This window comes from Rhinatrema bivittatum, chromosome 3 (genome assembly GCF_901001135.1).
Source record: "Rhinatrema bivittatum chromosome 3, aRhiBiv1.1, whole genome shotgun sequence".
In the NCBI taxonomy this organism is placed as follows: domain Eukaryota; kingdom Metazoa; phylum Chordata; class Amphibia; order Gymnophiona; family Rhinatrematidae; genus Rhinatrema; species Rhinatrema bivittatum.
Genome location: NC_042617.1, coordinates 475,094,264 through 475,109,007, shown reverse-complemented (window position 1 = coordinate 475,109,007; position 14,744 = coordinate 475,094,264). Strand labels below are relative to the sequence as shown.

The 14,744-nt window shown below is 43.7% G+C and overlaps 1 protein-coding gene across 1 annotated transcript in view; it reads right to left on the bottom strand.

Annotated features, from left to right (window-relative positions):
• The window catches only part of TDRD15 (tudor domain containing 15), a 58,562-nt gene that overhangs the window by 27,415 nt on the left and 16,403 nt on the right, over positions 1–14,744 (bottom strand). The window contains exon 3 of the mRNA XM_029595997.1: positions 6,314–6,419. The gene's annotated coding sequence lies outside the window, so the exon portion shown is untranslated. The remainder of the gene's footprint in view (positions 1–6,313; positions 6,420–14,744) is intronic.

The following is a 14,744-nucleotide window of genomic DNA, read 5'->3' as shown; positions in this document are numbered from 1 at the left end:
GCCAAACCTATACTACTCACCCCACCTAGGTTTCCTTGAAACTTCAACTGGCTCTGGTATCAATAGGTTTGGGAAACATATGTATCAAGACTTAAGGTTAGAAATCTCATTATCTTTTACATAGCTGACTGATGATTTACATATTCCAAACTAGACTTCTTGTGAAATCTTTTTCCAATCTCAAGATGTTAGTGTTTTTGTAAATAACCTTCCTTTGAAATGCTTGGTCAAAAAAGTACAAAACAGCCATGACTATCTACTAAACATAGTATAAGCTTTTAAAAGTATGCCTCTACCAACACTATCCCTTTTCTAGAATTTGTTGTTCAAACTCAACAGAATAGCTCCAAAAACCACAATATGTTCTGTCTGCCCTATTCTGTATGAAACTTTTCTTCTCCAAAGCAGATAGTTGCTGCTTAAAAAGCTCAATATCAGTGGAGAATTGCAAACTGTAAGGGAAGAAATGAAACAAGAATTAACAGTACAATTTTCATCCCACATTTTTGTTAGATATCAAATTAACATCGATGCAGAAAATGTCTAGAATCAGCACCATCATATGCAAGACCAGGATAGTCTTGTTGTACCTAGTTGCCACATTATAATCAGAGATCCCAATACTTCATTTAAGACTGTTGTAATTTTTTTTTAATTTAAACAATTAAAGTTTTGCTTAGGTCCACAATATTCCATCACGACACGGATTCAGGTTTTGCATCCACTGCTTCAGGGGTAAACATAAACGGTCCCTTCCAAAAGACTTGTATGGTCTCTTATTTACACCGTATTTTTACTATTGAGTAACGGCGAAATAGGAATCCATGTCCAGTCACAACATTTTGCAGTGAGATGGAACTGTTGTGTAAACAAAAAATATTACAACAAAGTTTCAAATGAAGTATTGGGATCTAGAATTAGGTACAACAAGAATATCCTAGGTCTTAAAAATGGTGGTCCTATTTCTAGACATATTCTGCACTGATGTTAACCGATATCTAAGAAAAGTGTGACTTGAAAATGTATTTTTGGGATTAAAAACTGAGTCAGTAGTGTTGCCACAAGAGGAAAAGGATGGTAAATGCCTCCTCTTCCTTTCCTTTGTCACCCCAGCCAATATCTTGCTGCCTTCCATAGAAACTTTTTCCACCTCCTCCTTCACACTGCACTACCAACAACGGACATGGCAGATACAGGACAAGTGGCAACAGTTGTGGTAATGTCTGCACTGCAATCTCTTCTTTGCTAGGTAGCATAGTGGCCAGGCAAATTCAACATGGGACCACAGTTACCAGATTTGAAACACAAAATTATTATATGGGAACCTCAAGATTACTGAATTCTTCAAAAAAAGCTAAAATGAGGGAGACAGGACAGAGGTATGTGATCAGGTTTATTGTACCAACACAGAATAAAACCATCATTGTACTCCAAACACAGCCTGTATGTGCTGGTATAGGCTTTACTCTCTCTCTCTTTCTGCCATTAATTTCATGAACTCCATCCTACCGAAGCCTACCTGCAGATCTAGGTCAGCCAACACCAGTCCGAGGGTGACTAGAATAGAATGTGAATCAGGATGAGGTTTGCCAATACTAGCAATAGCTTAGACTGGAGGCAGGGCTTTTAAAAAAGCTGCCAAACTGTTTTTCCATTTAAGTTTGTGAAGTTGATGGCTGATCTGAACTCAACAAGCTCACTGGATGTTGTATTGGGATTTTTTATTAAATCCGTGAGGGAAGGGCTGGTAGAGGGATTGGCCACAGTGTAAATTTGTCTGACGATGGCAATTTCCCCAAGATAATTAAACTGTACCATTTGGTCAATTCTTAATATATCTGATAATCAAAATACAAAAAAAGGGAGTAAAAGAAACAAAGAGAAAAATCATCACTGACATACAAGTCCAATATCCTGTTTCCAATAGTGACCAATCCAGATCACAAGTATTTGGCAGTATCCCAAACAGCAAACAGATCCCATGCCAATAATGCCCAAGGATAAGAAGTGGCTTTTCCTAAGTCTACCTGGTTATTAACAGTTTATAGATTTCTCCAAGATTTTGTTGAAACCTTTCTTAAATCTAGCTACGCTTGCTGACTTTACCACATCTTCCAGCAATGAATTCAAGAGTTTGTGTGTTGAGTGCAAACATTTCTCCAATTTGTTTTAAATGTGCTACTTACTAACTTCAGAGAATATCCCCTAGTTCTTGTATTATTTGAATGAGCAAATAACCTATTCATATTTACCAGTTCTATTCCACTCATGATTTTATATGCCTCTATCATAGCCCCCACTCAGCGGTCTTCTTCTCAAAGTTGAACAGCCCTACCCTCTTTAGCCTTTCCTCAAAGGGGAGCTGTTCCACTCCCTTTATAATGTTGGCTGCCCTTCTCTGTACCTTCTTCAGCTCAGCTATATCATTTCTGCGAAGCGGTGATGAGACTGCACATAGTACTCTAGGTAGGGTCTCACCATGGAGCAATACAGAGATATGATATAATCCATTTTATTCTCCATTCCTTTCCTAATAATTCTTAACATTTCTTTTTTTTACACCATCACCGCATACTAAGCAGAGGATTTCAAAGTATTGTCCACAACATCCAGATCATTTTCCTGGGTTTTAACTCCTAATATGAAACCTAACATCATGTAACTACAGTGTGGGTTAATTTTCCCCAACATCCATCATTTTGCTCTTATCTGCATTACATTTCATCTATCATTTGGATACTCAAATCTCCCAGTCTCACAAGGTCTTCCTGCAATTTCTCACAATTCGATTCTGATTTCCATAGTCAGAAAAAATTTGTCTCATCTACAAATTTGATCACCTCACTGGTCATACAATCATGTATAAATGTATTAAACAGCTCGGGTCCCAGTACACATCCCTGATGCACTAAACTGTTTTACCTTTCTCCACTGAGAAAACTGACCATTTATTTCTACTGTTTCCTATCTGTTAATTTGTAATCCACAATAGGACACTGACACTTATCCCATGATGTTTTATTTTTCTCAAAAGTCTCATGGGGGACTTTGTCAATGCTTTCTGAAAATCTAAATACACTATGTCCACTGGATCACCATTATCTACATCTTTATTAACCCCTTCAAAACATATCGCAGACTGGTGAGCAAGAAATCCCTTGTGCAGATCCATGTTTGCAATGTTCCATTAAACTGTGTAAATCCATGCCGGCTGAGTTCCACTAAACCATGCTTTTATATATGTTCAGTGATTTTATTCTCTAGAAGAGATTCTATAGTACTTCTGGGCACTGAAGTCAGACTCATCAGACTATAGTTTTACAGATTACAACTGAAGCCCTTTAAAAAGATAACCATCACTGAGAGATGTGGAACAATGGACCAAATTAAAAGGAGCAATTACCAAGGCAATTAATCTATATGTTAGAAAAGTAAAGAAAAGCAAAAGAAAAATGAAACCTATTTGATTCTCAAAGGAGGTGGCTGACAAAATAAAAGCTAAACGAACAGTGCTCAAGAAATATAAAGGATCCCAAAGGGAGGAGCACAAGGAAGAATATCTGGTGGAACTGGAGGGAGACAAAGAAAGTAATCAAGAAAGCAAAAAGTCAAGCAGAAGAAAAGATTGCCATAGAGGTTAAGCGAGGTGACAAACATTTTTCAGATACATCAGAGAAAGGAGAAAAGTTCAATGTGGTATAGTGAAATTGAAAGGTGAAAAAGATCAATGTGTGGAGAGAGACGAAGAAATGGCAGAAATATTAAACAAAAACTTCAGTTCGGTGTTTACTAAAGAGGACCCTGGAGAAGGACCGTTGGTAGTTAATAAGAAATTGGAGGGGAGTGGAATAGATGCAACTCCGTTTAGAGAAGAGAATGTATGGGAAGAGCTAGGAAAACTAAGAGAGGACAAAGCCATGGGGCCTGATGAAGTTCATCCCAGGATACTGAGGGAGCTCAGAGATGTGCTGGTGGGTCCGCTGCATGACCTGTTCAATAGATCCCTAGAAACAGGAGTGATGCCGAATGATTGGAGAAGAGTTGTGGTGGCCCTGCTTCACAAGAGTGGGAGCAGAGAGGAGGGTGGAAACTCAGGTCGGTTAGGCTCACCTCGGTGGCGGGAAAAGTAATGGGAGTTGCTGCTGAAAGAAAGAATAGTAAACTATCTACAGTCAGAAGAATTGCTGGACCAGAAGCAGCATGGATTCACCAGGGGAAGGTCCTGTCAGACAAATCTGATTAACTTTTTTGACTGGGTGACTAGGGAATTAGATCGAGGAAGAGCGCTCAATGTCATCTACTTGGATTTCAGCAAAGCTTTTGATATGGTCCCACCAGGAGGCTTGTGAATAAAATGAGAAGCTTAGGAGTGAGTGCCGAGATGGTGGCCTGGATTGCAAACTGGTTGACTGACAGAAGACAATGTGTGACGGTAAATGGAACTTACTCTGAAGAGAGAACGGTGTTAAGCAGAGTGCCGCAAAGATCGGTGTTGGGACCGGTCCTATTCAATATCTTTGTGAGCGACATTGCGGATGGGATAGAAGGTAAGGTTTGTCTTTTTGCGGATGATACTAAGATCTACAACAGAGTGGACCCGCCGGAAGGAGTGGAGAGAATGAGATGTGACTTAAGGAAGCTGGGTCGAAGATATGGCAGCTGAGATTCAATGCCAAGAAGTGCAGAGTCATGCATATGGGGAGTGGAAATCCGAAAGAATTGTATTTGATAGGAGGTGAAGGACTGATGTGCATGGAGCAGGAGAGAGACCTTGGGGTGATAGTGTCTAACGATCTGAAGTCGGTGAAACAATGTGACAAGGAGATAGCTAAAGCCAGAAGAATGCTGGGCTGCATAGAGAGAGGAATATCTAGTAAGAGAAAGGAAGTGATGATCCCCTTGTACAGGGACTTGGTGAGGCCCCACCTGGAGTACTGTGTTCAGTTCTGGAGACCATATCTCCAAAGGGACAGAGACAGGATGGAGGCAGTCCAGAGGAGGGCAACCAAAAAGGTGGATGGTCTTCATAAAATGACTTATGAGGAGAGATTAAAGAACCTAAATATGTACACCCTGGAGGAGAGGCTGAGCAGAGGAGATATGATACAGACTTTCAGATATCTGAAAGGTTTTAATGATTCATGGTCAAAATCAAACCTTTTACAATGGAAAAAAAAAAAAATCAATCAATAGAACTAGGAGGTCACAATTTGAAGCTCCAGGGAGGAAGACTCAGAACCAATGTCAGGAAGTATTTCTTCCTGACATTATATACTATTTTGTGTGTGTAATTATGTACATCGCTTAGGCCAATTGTGTTAAGCGATTAATACATTTTTTAAAAACAAAAAAAACAAAACAGAGAGGGTGGTGGATGCCTGGAATGCCCTTCCGGAGGAAGTGGTGAAGACCTGATCTGTGAAAGTTTTCAAAGCGACATGGGATAAACACTGTGGATCCATAAAGACTAGAGGATGGGATTGAAGAGTAGAGCCATGGGGGTGGCTTGCTGAAATGTTTACTACCTGGTGATTACTACCCTTACTCAAAAAAATCCCTTGCTCGGTTATTACAACCCCAACATTGCTCTCTGCTTCAACGGCAAAGGGAAATGTGGAAAAGAGGATTTGCATTCAGATAACAACCAAAAGGACTGAACTACACAATCTGGGTAAATAAAAAACATGGAGGTAGCTTGCTTATTACAGCAGTTACTACCCTAAACCAATTAAGCTTGATACATCACTCGAATGCATACACAGCGTTGCTCTCTGCTTCTACGGCAGGGGGAAGTGAGAACAGGATTTGCATTCAGACATCATCCAACAAAGCATCGATCTGTACAGTCTGGGTAAACAAGCATTGGAGTAACTTCCCTCTTATTGCCTTCTTCTATGGGCTAAATCAGCCTCCTATTCCTCTCATCCTTCCCACCTCTACAATAACTAACTCCTGCAACACAAGAAACTCCATTCTCCTTTCTCCTGCCATAGTTCCAGTTACCAAAGATTCTTGCCTGGGGCTTCCGCCTGAAGTGCAACAATTGTAAGTAAAGTTTACTTGTGCAATAAACAATTTCAGAGACTTTACAGAATCTTTGTCATGAGGACTGATTGGGGGGAAAGTTTAGCTGCCTGGGTAATTAAACATGGATGTTTTATGTGAGCCAGAACATTGAGTTCTCTATCTTATCAACTCTGCCCTCAATATTATTAATTTTTTCCACTATTGGATTTAACTGTGATATCCTAGCATTTCCCAAGCTAACAATAGCTTCCCAGATCAAATCCAGTGTAATTAAAGTTGGTCTTACCAGAGTAGGCATTTCTTTCTTAGTGGGTTCAATATCATAGTTATTTGCTCCTGTTGTTCCTGTGTACCTCCTTCAGTCGGTATGTAGGTGTTCTTTAATGAATTGACTGCATGATAGATTATAAACTTCATAAAGCATACAAAATGACATGAAAAAATGAGTGACTTTTTATGAACAATGAGCTAGGATTATTGGATATTTGGCACATGTTACATTATGGTGACAATGATTTTTACATTTTACTTCAACCCACATAAAAGTTTCCTGAGATAAGATTTATTGATAGCAGAGGATCTGATGGTGGTGGAGAATAAAATAGGGTCTATTACTATATCAGATCATGCACCAGTAATGCTCAATTTGATTTTTGGTTATAGAGGGCAAAGGCTGATGAATTGGAGGATGAATTCCAGTTTATACAAAGATCAAACCTTTCAGGATTATGTTTGTACCAAATGGACAGTGTATGTGGAATTTAATGATAAAGATCATGCTAATCCAGATGTATTATGGGAGGCAAGCAAGACTTTCATAAGAAGTCACATCATCGCATACGTCTCTAAACAAAATAAGATCATGCAGAAAATCCTTATTCTACTGCTAGATTAGTCATCTCTCTTGGGTCTTCCTTCTTCCACTGCCAGTGCAGACATAGACCACTTCTCCTCAAACTTCCATGTGAAGTCCGGTCCACCATAAGAAGGGTGTGGTTGGAGGCTGTCTCCAGGAGAAGTGGATCGACGAAACATCTCCCTACCTACTGATCTTCTGCCCAGCACCTAGAGCTGTAGACCCTCCTGCTCTTTCATGGTCTCCTCCTTGCGTCTCAGTGCTCCCAGTTTCCTACGGGGTTTCTGGTGTGTCAGCCCTTGCATGGGGTCCCCCCACCCGGGACGAGAGAGTCTGCTCTTATGCAGGGGTAAGTTTTCCGCTAGGTAGATAAGGGCCGGTAGCACCCCTGGTGGCGAAAGAAGCCCATGTTGATGGTGCCTACTGAGCTGGAAGGAGGTGAGCATCTGAGGTGGTAGCGTTCAGAAAACATCGCAAGAAACATGCATGTACATCTGAGGTAATTGTAAAAAAGAGGGTTTAAAGTGTCTGTTCTACCATTAGAACAGGTCATGTCCTGACCGCGAGCATTCTGAGGGATAGAAGCTGCTCAGACTGTGGTACTAAGAGGGTCCCCATAGTGGCTGGACCCTCTGTGACACAAATTCAGGGGAGGCAGGATCCAGTGATAGACTTATTCCCCTCCAGAGGAGTAGATGGAAATTGTCAGCTTCCCGGACAGATCAAGAGGTGGGAGTTACATCAAGGTAGCCTAGAGACCTTGTAGTCCTAAGCCCACCCTCGAGAACTTCCCCTGGGGCATGGCAGTTTTCCAGGATGGAAGAGGAACCCCTTGGGTCATCCCAAAGAGTTCTCTTCCACGGAATTTGTCCTCCTGATGCAGGATGATCAGAACAGCCCCTGAGGACTTGAATCCATCTAAAACTCCTACTCAGGAGCCTAAAGGGGATTCCCCAATTCTATTGGATTCAACTCACTCCGACATGGAAGAATGGCACTCTGAGGGTGAAGAAGAGGCAGCAGTGGAACACCTTTTCTGAAAGAAGAGTTACCTGCTTCTGGTGGCCCGGCAGAGCTTAAGAAATCCGATGCTAGGGACGAGATGCAGGTCGAAGGAACCCTCATCCAGAGCATCCCCATTTCACCCTGCCCTTCAAGAAATAGTGATGGCCGAATGGGGAAAATCTCCAGGGATTCTTAAAGGGGATCTAGGCCCTAGGAAAGCTATATCACCTACTTCAAGAGACAAAGGAGTGTTTCCTTAGAATCTCTAAGGTAGATGCCTCGGTATCGGCTATAGTTCATAAAACCACTATCCTGGTGGAAAGTGGGACATTCCTAAAGGACCATCAGGATAGGAGGATTGAGTCAACCCTAAAGTAGACCTTTTCTACTGGCCTCCATATGTGGAGGTTACATGGCTCTTGCATTATTAAGATGGGTGCAGCAGTTGCCTGAATCTACAGATATGTTCTGGATTAAGTCAGGGGTAGCCTTTTTGGCAGATGCCCTTTATGATCTTAAGATGACCGCTCGAGCAGCGGCCTCAGACATGGAGGTAAGGAGGCTATTATATCTTTGAAACTGGGCAGCTGATGAGACATCGAAATCTCATTTAGGAAAATTGCCCTTTTGTGGGAGTCTGTTATTTGGAGAAGATTTAGAGTAACTCGTCTAGGAGAGGCTAAGTCGAGACTGCGAGAAGATAAATCATGAGGCAACCTTAGAAACTTGAGACGTTAAAGGCTCAGGGACTATCGGAGATACAGGTCCAGCAACCTTGGACCCAAGCGACCCCGAAACTCCAGGCGCCAGCCCTTTCATGGAGTCAGGAGGTCAAGGAATGACTTTTCCTGGGTCAGCATGTACTAGCTGCCTGACCCAGTGACAGTCAAGGAGTGCCTCTGCAGATAACTCCAATAGATAGTCGCCTATGCCGATTTTACTTAAGGGTGGCATCATATCACCTCATCCCTTTTAATAGGTTGGATGGATCAGTCCACCACCTCAAGCTGTTCTTTATTGGTGATTGTAAGAGCAACCGCTATATGTATGTTTACATATAGCCCCGTGACGGTCACATGTTCGATGTCTGTCAGGTGTGTCCTATCCGAAAAAATGTTGAGAACCACTGTCCTATGGGATACATACCAGAGGCTGCTTTGTTTCTGTATTCTGGGGCAACATTTCCACTTTTGAGACTTATTTAAACATCGAAATGAAGAATTCCTGCACTTAAGTCAGAATGTATCCTGATGTGACTAAAACACAGAAGAGGAGACAGTTTCTTTTATTAAGACCCAGAGTTTTGCAGATAGGGGCTTCATTTGTCCTGAAATTTCCCTGCAAATGTATTGTAAAATATAAGGGCCATATATATGTTTTTTTTTCACCTCCTCAGCTGACGTTTTTCTTATGTGATAAAGTAACTGTGTAGTTTAATGGGATTTGCTTAAGGATAGTCTTAATCTTTTTAGCGCAAGCATCCTTCAAGCCCCCTTCTCCTTTCACGGGAATAGTGACCTACTTGAAGACTGCACACAAAAGTGCATTTCCACCTTGGGAAAAAAACATGTGCTCTCCTACCACTGGAGCCTGAGGGTACAGGCCTTCCAAAATCCAACCACCTTTGAAATTAAACTCTGGGACGCTCCATTCAAGATCAATTAATTCCTGAATGGCCTCCATCATGGGGATAAAAATAAGAGGCTGTACACAAGGAAACCAAAATGGGATTTCTCTTTGGCTCAGACACTGAATCTGCCCTAGGAATTCGAAATTATTTTCCAAGATCTGGGAAATCAGAATTGGCAGTTCATCCCTATGAAAGAACTGCAACATAGTTCCATACGGTTTTAGTCCAGGAAATTTCACCATACTCATCAGTCCAGATCTCGTGCTGCCGCTCCAGGAGTACTCCGGCGCCTAACAAAAAATCTAGGCAAGGTTTCCCACCCCACCCCCCTGCATCTCTGCTCTAGGATCATGGGATAGGGCAGAGGACTGCGCCTGAAGAAAGGATTGCAACCCCTGGAAAAAATTCTACCCATGAAAAAGTAGAAGCATACAGACTGGGAGGTACTTGAGGTGTACTCGCTGAGCTACCTTCCGCTGCTGAGGAACCAGTTAGGGGAGTTCCAAAATCAGGCACCCCACCTGAATCGTCTTTAACCAGACCCACATCCGGCTGGGAAGAACCAAGCTCAGTGAAATCAGAGGAAGACAATTCACCCTGAGCCTCCAAGCAGCACAGGCACAAGTCAGCGGGCACTCCTGGCTGAGATGCCCATATATAACAAACAGTGCAAAGAGAAAGACGCTTAAGCCTTCTTAGGCACAAGCGCCATGATGGCTGACAACGTGCTGAATGGCGGCCAGAGGCGTGCGTTTAGCTGGTTTTGTTTTTTTACATAGGTACTCAGTTAGGCTCCTAGAAATTATGCGTCCAACACTTATGTGCACAGGAGAGGAGGAAACCCTATACAACAAAAAAAACTCCTGTTAAGTCACTGTATTTTTTTTTTTAACTTACTGGATCTCAGCCATACCTGGCAGAGCACAGAGACAGTCTCCGGCTGCAGGGGGAGAGGGCATGTGCCGTCACCTCCGGACTCTGCTTCCTGCACCTGCTGCCTTTCAGCTGCTCAAGCAGCTAAGTCCATGCCGACAAAACCAGCTACCGGACCAAAGGACACATCATCTGAGGGACCACATAAATCATATCAGGAATTCTCAATTGGGAGAGGGGACCATTTGATAGCAATATAGGAGAGTGGAGTGAATTTTATCCTTAATTCTCCTTTATTTTAAAATGAAGCAATCCCCAGTGGGAAGATACATGTCCATCTGCTGGAGGGGGAGAATACTGGCAGGCTGATGTAACTGCAAGGGTGTATATACTGTGACGGGAGTTAGTCAGTCTCCATCTGCAGGTAGAAATGCATAACCCACTTGTTCTGGATTCATCTGACTGGACACTAAGAAATTTGGCTTTAGCTAAACTCTCATCCTCCGCTTGACCAAGAGGTATTACTGCAGCAACACTGGGATCTAGACAATTCCCTGATCCAGGTAAATACCCAAGCCAAGTTTCAGATGGGCTACATTATAGTCTTTGTCCCTTGCTCTCTGTCATGAGTGCAAGGAACAAACTGCTGATGGGTAGAAAGATCAAATAAAGACCTCTCTCATTATAGTGCCTTACCCACAAGCCCTCGAAAAGGGATAGTAGGGCTATAGTGAGCTGCAGAGCAAGCACGTAATGATCTTAACACTAAGCCACCACTGACTTCAAAGGAGTCCATTGGTATCTGGTACAAAAACACTAGGGGGGGGGGGGGGGGGTCAACAGACCCTGTGATTCTGCTCCCCAGCTATGTATAAGGGGGCATGGAAGCAACTGCTCAGACACTTCGTTGGTTGTGCAATTCTCATGCATGGCCCTCTGTAATACAGCTTTAACCTCAGAGCTCCTCAATCACAAGGAATCCAGGCCACAAGCTGTCAAAGGAAGGATCCTCTGAAGACCTTCCTCTTCCTTGCAAAGAAGTTGAATCAAGGTACTGATCAATAGATCTACCCTGTAGATAACCCATCTGGTCTCGACCACCCACCAGAGAGTAGACAGGATCTTACTAATCTAAGAAGATGAACATCTACCAACATGCACAATGCTCCTAATGTTTTCAGAGCCATATCAATGCACCAATGCCCACTGTTTCACGCATCAGCTTACAGCAATTGAGAATTACCCACAGGCGAAGTAGTGCTTAATGACGAAGTTTGTAGGGATGTGCAGCCAAAAATATTTCGTTGCATTCGTGATACGTATTCGTGGGGGGTCATTTCCGTTGCATTCGGACATATGGAGAATTCCATACGTCAATATGTCAATACGTTTTCCGGTTCCCATTAAAGTCAATGGGGGAAGGATTTCCAGCCTATTTTTGGCTGCAGAATTGGGGTTTTATTATCAATTTTCATGACACTTCTGGGGAGCAATCATCACAACAACAAAAGAGCTCCAAGGTACTTAGACTGTGGCAAAGTGGCACCAAAGTGGCATGAATAGCCTAATGCACTGGAAAGGTGCAAAGGGGTACCAGAAGTGGCAAGAGTGCTTTAACAGAGGCACAAAGCAGCAGTGAGAATGTCAAAACCACACCACAGCTTCAAAAGAGAGCACCGATAGCAGATGCATGAACCATCGAAGGCAGCACGACAGGCAAAGCGGCAAGACAAGTGGCATTGACATCAAACAGCACAATGAAGGGGGAACATAGCAAGCAGATAGACTAGCACCAACACACTGAGGAACCATGAGAGTGGCAAGAACACCACAAGGAGTTAATTGATTCATCTGGTGTATGGCAGCAAAGCAGAGTGGCAGAAAGCTGATAGGGGCAAGACAGGCTGGCAGAGTGGAGGTAGTCTGGTCCCTGTGGTTTTGATAGGGGAAAGACAGGCTGGCCCAGGAGACAGTTCCCTTTCCTTTGTGCAGGAAAGGACTCCCTAGAACAGGTTCACCCCTAGAGTGGGGTGTTTCCGTTGGAGTCTAGTGAATACCGTTGGCGTCTAGTGTATACAGACTGTACTTACGCACTTCAGCTGATGACAAAGGAACTTGAAGAGCTCTCAGAAATAAGAATACTGCTACTCAAGTCCAAATCTGCAATATCAACCTATGTTGACTTTGTGCCGTACAGTGCCTCTGTAAACAATGGGAACACAGAGGATGAACTAGAGTACAACCACCACCAGTTTTCTATAGCACTAGAAATATTAATGTAGCAACAAAGAAACAGCTTGGGAAAATGGCCTGTATTATGAAGGTCATGCAAACTATATCCTAGCTCCAAGCTGGACAGACAGGCACAGCATTAGAGGTCGAGCCCTGGTAGGGAAATAAGGCCTGGATGAACAGGCACAGCAATCGAGGTCAAACACTTGTAGGACACAAGGCCGGGAGTGACAGGCAAAGCAGTCAAGAACAGAGGTCAATCCCACCTAGGGACACAAGGCCTGGATGAACAGGCAAAGCAGTCAAGAACAGAGGTCAATCCCACCTAGGGACATAAGGCCTGGATGGACAGGGATAGTAATTATTTTTCTTAATTTATTTATATTCTTATTTTTAAACGTTTCCAGCACTTCATAGTTGATTACACTCAGGTACTGTAGGTATTTCCCTATCCCCAGAGGGCATACAATCTAAGTGAAACCCTTGAAGGACACAAGGCCTGGATGAACAGGCACAGCAATCGAGGTCAAACACTTGTACGAACACAAGGCCTGGACTGACAAGCAAAGCAGTCGAGGTTAAACACTTGTAGGAACACAAGGCCTGGATGAACAGGCACAGCAATCGAGGTCAAACACTTGTAGGAACACAAGGCCTGGATGAACAGGCACAGCAGTCTAGGACAGAGGTCAAACACTTGTAGGAACACAAGGCCTGGATGAACAGGCACAGCAATCGAGGTCAAACACTTGTAGGAACACAAAGCCTGGATGAACAGGCACAGCAATTGAAGTCAAACACTTGTAGGAACACAAGGCCCGGACTGAAAGGCACAGCAATTGAAGTCAAACACTTGTAGGAACACAAGGCCTGGATGAACAGGCACAGCAGTCGAGGACAGAGGTCAATCCCACCTAGGGACACAAGGCCTGGATGAACAGGCACAGCAATCGAGGTCAAACACTTGTACGAACACAAGGCCTGGATGAACAGGCACAGCAGTCGAGGTCAAACACTTGTAGGAACACAATGCCTGGACAATTGACGGTCAGGCACAGCGATTCATGTCAGGTACATGTGCTGCAGTGCTTATATTATCTGGAGCATAGGAGGCAATTGGAGCTGCTGCAAGGCTTTGAATTGCTTTTATTCATCTTGCCATTCACAGGGAAAATTTGGAAACCCAAGCAAAGGCAGGTTTCCTTTCAAAAACACTAGCATTTCCATCAACTCTGGTGCCAGCCTTGAGCGGTGAGGGCTCATGATATCCCCTGTCATTGAAAAGACACGTTCACTGGGCACACTGGTTGGTGGACATGACAGATATCGCTGAGCCACTTTGGCTAGGTGTGGCCAGACAGTGGACTTGTGTGCCCAATATGCTAGCGGATCTGTCTGCATTTTCTCTATCGGCTCTGAGAGATACCGTGTCACTGACAGCTGTGCTGCTGTCTTCTCCTGTGCTTGGGTGGGCTCAGAGTCACTCAACCCAGCTGCTTTCTCTCTCTCCCGTTGCACAACTGATGAATCTTTATGGCCAACATGCCTTGGGCGCTCTGACGTGGAGGAGGAGGTACTATCTGTTCCTGACACAGTGCTGCTCCTGCTTGGGCTAGCAGCACAACTCTCTGACGTGCCTGCTGTTTCCACCTCTGCTTCAAGCCTAATCTGTCTCCGCCTATGGCGCTCCTGTTCACGGACCTTTTCTAACAGCAGCTCCTTCACAAATGACAGACAATTGGTCTGTAGGGCGAGTTTACCTTTCACACGGGGATCATAGACAGAGGCGAGCATGTATGTGCGGTCGTCTGTTAAAGGCCTTAATCTGTCTTTCACCTGCTGCTGCAAAACGTCCAGACACTCCAGCACCTCAGCAGTCATTCCGTCTTCCCGTTTAAAGGCCTCCAAATGTTCATCCAGGAAATTAACTATAGGGATGATGTCAGCCAAGGTGGCACTTCTGGAACTCGGCTCCTCCTTGACATCCTTGAAGGGCTGCAGGATTTTTACCAGCTGACTCATGACTAACCAATCATGATGCCCTAGGGGATTCTGCACACCTATGTCCATTCTATCAGAAAGTTCATGAAGGGGTGTCTGCAGCTCCAGTAACCTCTCCAG